Source organism: Myxocyprinus asiaticus, chromosome 38, assembly GCF_019703515.2.
Source record: "Myxocyprinus asiaticus isolate MX2 ecotype Aquarium Trade chromosome 38, UBuf_Myxa_2, whole genome shotgun sequence".
Taxonomy (NCBI): domain Eukaryota; kingdom Metazoa; phylum Chordata; class Actinopteri; order Cypriniformes; family Catostomidae; genus Myxocyprinus; species Myxocyprinus asiaticus.
In genome coordinates, this window is record NC_059381.1 from 29,909,601 (window position 1) to 29,914,490 (window position 4,890).

General features: G+C 34.9%; 1 long non-coding RNA gene across 1 annotated transcript; it reads right to left on the reverse strand.

The window, feature by feature from the left end:
• Positions 1 to 100: 100 nt before the first annotated feature.
• LOC127429119 (uncharacterized) lies at positions 101 to 2,633 on the reverse strand. Its single transcript, XR_007895231.1, has 3 exons — positions 2,496 to 2,633; positions 1,951 to 2,014; positions 101 to 493 (listed from the first exon to the last, which is right to left on the reverse strand). It is a non-coding gene; the product is annotated as an uncharacterized LOC127429119 (long non-coding RNA).
• Between the last annotated feature and the right edge of the window lie 2,257 nt (positions 2,634 to 4,890).

Consider the following 4,890-nt stretch of genomic DNA (forward strand, 5'->3'; position numbering starts at 1 on the left):
CACTGGCATATTTAATATCTAAATATTCCATTTAATATCAATATCTACAAAGATGAAAAGAGCATGTGATGCCTGATTATGTTGATTATATATTCCTTGTTCAGAATCCTCCTACACACAAAGAGTTTCTCAGTTATTTTGCAATCATAATACAACATGAGATGCATCATGAAGATGGAATGAAGTATTAGCTCTGAAACAATGAGGTCCAAACATTAACAAAATACATTATTTTCATTGATTCTCTCTTACTAGTTACAGTCCACTGTTAGAATTTAAAAACATTTGACACTATATATAAATGCCATGGCATTAGTCATGGCATAAACTCTCAAGTGCCGTTTTTCTTGAGTTCTTCTGCAAGCTTTTGCAGTTTTTTTATTTCCACACTTGAGTTGTCCATTCAGAGTCACCGTAGCATATCTGTGTGGTTTCACCGCTTCTCAGCACTGGCTCACTTCGACATGTGCTTCTTTTGCCGTTCTACATCAGTCTGAGATAAAGAAAGCAAAGTGTTACATGAGCTGAGGCTATCAAAAATCTACAATCACAATCATCAACCTTCATGTTAAAGGGATAGTTCACCCAAAAATGAATGTTCTGTCATTATTTACTCACCCTCATGTCGTTCCAAACCCCTATGGCTTAATTTCATCTGTGGAACACAAAAGAAGTTACTGAGTCACCATTAACTTTTTCATTTTTGAACAAAAGATGGTGACTGAGGCTAACATACCATCTAACCTCCTTTTGTGTTCCACTGAAGAAAGAAAGTCATACAGGTTTTTGAACAACATGACAGTGAGTGCGGGTATGGTATATAGTATATGCGATTAGAAAGTGTATAATACAAAAAGTATGTATACGTAAAAGATCATTTTTGGTCACTAAATGGTACACTGGTGGCCAAAAGTTTGGAATAATGTACAGATTTTGCTGTTTTGGAAGGAAATTGGTACTTTAATTCACCAAAGTGGCATTCAACTGATCACAAAGTATAGTCAGGACATTACTGATGTAAAAAACATCACCATCACTATTTGAAAAAAGTCATATTTAATCAAATCTAGACAGGCCCCATTTCCAGCAGCCATCACTCCAACACCTTATCCTTGAGTAATCATGATAAATTGCTAATTTGGTTCTAGAAAATCACTTGTCATTATATCAAACACAGTTGAAAGCTATCTGGTTCGTTAAATGAAGCTTAACATTGTCTTTGTGTTTGTTTTTGAGTCGCCACAGTATGCAATAGACTGGCATGTCTTAAGGTCAATATTAGGTCAAAAATGGCAAAAAAAGAAACAGTTTTCTCTAGAAACTCGCCAGTCAATCATTGTTTTGAGGAATGAAGGCTATTCAATGCTTGAAATTGCCAAAAAACTGAAGATTTCATACAAAGGTAAACTACAGTCTTCAAAGACAAAGGACAACTGGCTCTAACAAGGACAGAAAGAGATGTGGAAGGCCAGATGTACAACTAAACAAGAGGATAAGTATATCAGAGTCTCTAGTTTGAGAAACAGATGCCTCACATTTTCAACCCGCTCAACACCAGTTTCATGTACAACAGTAAAGAGAGGACTTGTAATAGTAATTTTTCACGTTATGAATGTCCTGACTATACATTGTGTTCAGTTGAGTGCCACTTTGGTGAATAAAAGTACCAATTTATTTCCATAAGAGCAAAATCTGTACATTATTCCAAGCTTTTGGCCGCCAGTGTACATAATTTACCTACCTCCATTTGTGTTATTTTATAGTTTTTAAAGGCTTTTATTCTAAAATGTGTAAAATCGTTCAAACAAAGAATGAGTGGGTGTGTCTATTGCTCTATGAACTTCAATTGGTTTGTTCAAGCAAGTCAGGGACACTTCAGTATGTTCCAGTCTGTTTTGTCTAATCAACCATCTGACGGCCTCTTGTTAATGCATGTATCTTTGTGCTTACTTGCAGTGACAAGCGCACCTTCTTATCCTCATCCAGTTCGTTCATGAGCAGTGTGATCTCTTTTCTGAAACACAATCAATGACATTACATTTAAAAAGAGATAAGAAACAAGGGTTGTATTACAGAAACTCTTAAGTCTTTAAATAGTGAAATTAAGATCGGACAAGTTAAATAAAACACATACTGTATAGATCCAAACTGAAATTACCAAAAAGAGATAATGATAGGATTGAGTTAGGATGGTTCTGTAATACAGCCCCTGAAGCCTGAAATAAACTCATGATTTTCTGCCTATGTATAAATACCTCCATTAGATTACTTCTGAACTGCAATCCAATACTGATTACAAATTGCATAACTAAAACTGTAATTAGTAACGTAATCTCTTGGATTACATTTTCATGTAATCTAATCTGATTACTTTTGGATTAGATCTGACCTAACTCATTTATTTGATGTCACATGCATTTGAGTAGGATAATCTAAACCATTTTGATAATAGAATAGTTCACCCAAAAATGAAAATTCTCTCATCATTTACTCACCCTCATTCCATCCCAGATGTTTGTGACTTTCTTTCTTCTGCTGAACACAAAGATTTTAGAAGAATATATCCTCCCTGTAAATCATCACAATGCAAGTGAATGGTGGCCAGAACTTTGAAGCTCCAAAATTCATATAAAGGCAACATAAAGGTAATCCATAAGACTCCAGTGGTTAAATCTATATTTTCAGAAGCAATATGATAGGTGTGGGTGAGAAAAGCTTATTATTTAAGTCCTTTTCACCATAATTGTTTACTTCTGGTCACTCTCCAATGCGCATTCATGAGAGCACCGAGTTCACGCAGCCTCTCGCATGATGTAGGCGTGTAAGCATGTTCACACAAGAATTGACATGATACAACCGGATGTGCAGTTCGGTTTATTTACAACAGAACGCTGTTCACAAGCCTCATTGGTTTTGCTTTCGTTTGAACATGCTTATATCATACGAGAGGCTGCTTCAACTCTGTCCTCTCATGAACATAAATTGGAGAGTGACCGGATGTGAACAATTATAGTGAAAAGAACTTAAATATAGATCTGTTTCTCACCCACACCTATCATATTGCCTCTGAAGACATTGATTTAACCACTGGCGTCATGTGAATTACTTTTATGCTGCCTTTGTGTTCTTTTTGGACCTTCAAATTTCTGGTCACCATTCACTTGCACTGTATGGACCTACAGAGCTGAGATAATCTTCTTAAAATCTTGATTTGTGTTCTGCAGAAGAAAGTAAGTCATACATATCTGGGATGATATGAAGGTGAGTAAATGATGAGAGAATTTTCATTTTTGGGTGAACTATCCCTTTAAATGCATTTTGGAACATGTACTTAATGAATCAAAATGTTAGAATTGATATGATTTTTGGTGTTTTACTCACTATTTGTCTGTTAATGAGTGAAATAAAAAAAGCCACTTAAAGAGTCATGAAACACAAAAACATGTTTTAACTGAAATGTATGTTTTGTCCAAGATGGCAGAAAAAGATGGTGTAAATAATACAAGTACAAAAGCAATTTGCTAAAAAAACTAAAATTAACTTTACTGTACTAATGCAACTGGTTCAGCATTTATGTTTGGATTAGTGAATATGAAATGACATGTATTTGTTTAATTTGATGCATTTGCTGGACAAAATCCTTCCAGAGATGTAGCGACACATGGTTATATGACACACTGAGTGATAATTCAAATAATTATTCAAATGTATTTATCAGGAGTTGGTCAGATATGCAATGTAAAGTTGAGAAAACATGTATGCACACCTCCAAATGCTTCTTTAGATTTGACGTGGAATCATAATATTATATAAAGTTGTGGAAGGTAGAGTTTACAGTGCACGGTAATGTATCTTGCCCTGTGTCTCCTTAAAAGTGAAATGATTTTTGTAAATCCAGTAGTCAAACGCTGAGTGAGAACACTCCATCTTTAGTGTAATTATAGCCACCTGAATAGTTTCAGGTCAGGGGATCAATAAATTATTAACAATTTACTGCCGTTGCCTGATATTATGTAATCATGTAATCCGTAAAGAGTAACTGTAATCTGATTACAATTATTTTAAAATCTAATCAAATTTCAAGTACTTGATTTTTGTAATCAAATTATGTAACTTAGATTAAATGTAATCCATTACTTCTCAGCACTGAATACCTCATCACTGATTTTAGCATTTCTAATATCAAAGTGCAAAGGCAAAAGAGATGAGTAATTTTTACACAATACTGTACCACTTATGGAACATACAATAAAAGACAATTAGAATAAGAGAACGCAAAAATATTGCATATTGCACTAACTTATGTTGAGACTTTAGCTGGTCCAGTTCATCTCGTATCTCTCGGAGCTCCATTTTCATTTGACGGGGCCCTGGGTCACTCTGGGTTTAGCTGGTAATGATGCAGAGAGAATAGAGTTGGAGACATGTTTGTGCAAGAACATGAAGCAGAGGAAACCGCTGGCTTTGGAGCAGAAGAACAGTTGTTAAAAGGTTCCTGAAAAATTGAAGAACAAGATCTCAATTATTCAGCTTTCTCTGATCAAAATTATGTGACTCTGACGACATTTTTGCAAAATGACATTACGTGGCTCATTACACATATCGCAGCAGGTCCGAGGTGAAATGTTCAATGTGTGGAGCTAAAAATTAGTTACATTTTTTCCCCAAACAGATGAGGTTTTTAAGGTTAATGCTCCATCGAGTTTTAAATCAACAAAATGTTCCACCCTACCCTAAACTTAACCAGTAGTGTCATAAAAGCAAATGTGAGATGAAAACACAATTGCTGAAGCGACCATCAACAAGCAACTATTGGGGCAAGCTTTATATTTACTTTTAAAAGTGAAGGGTTGAATTTTTGTACAACTATCAAAATTAATTACAAAAATT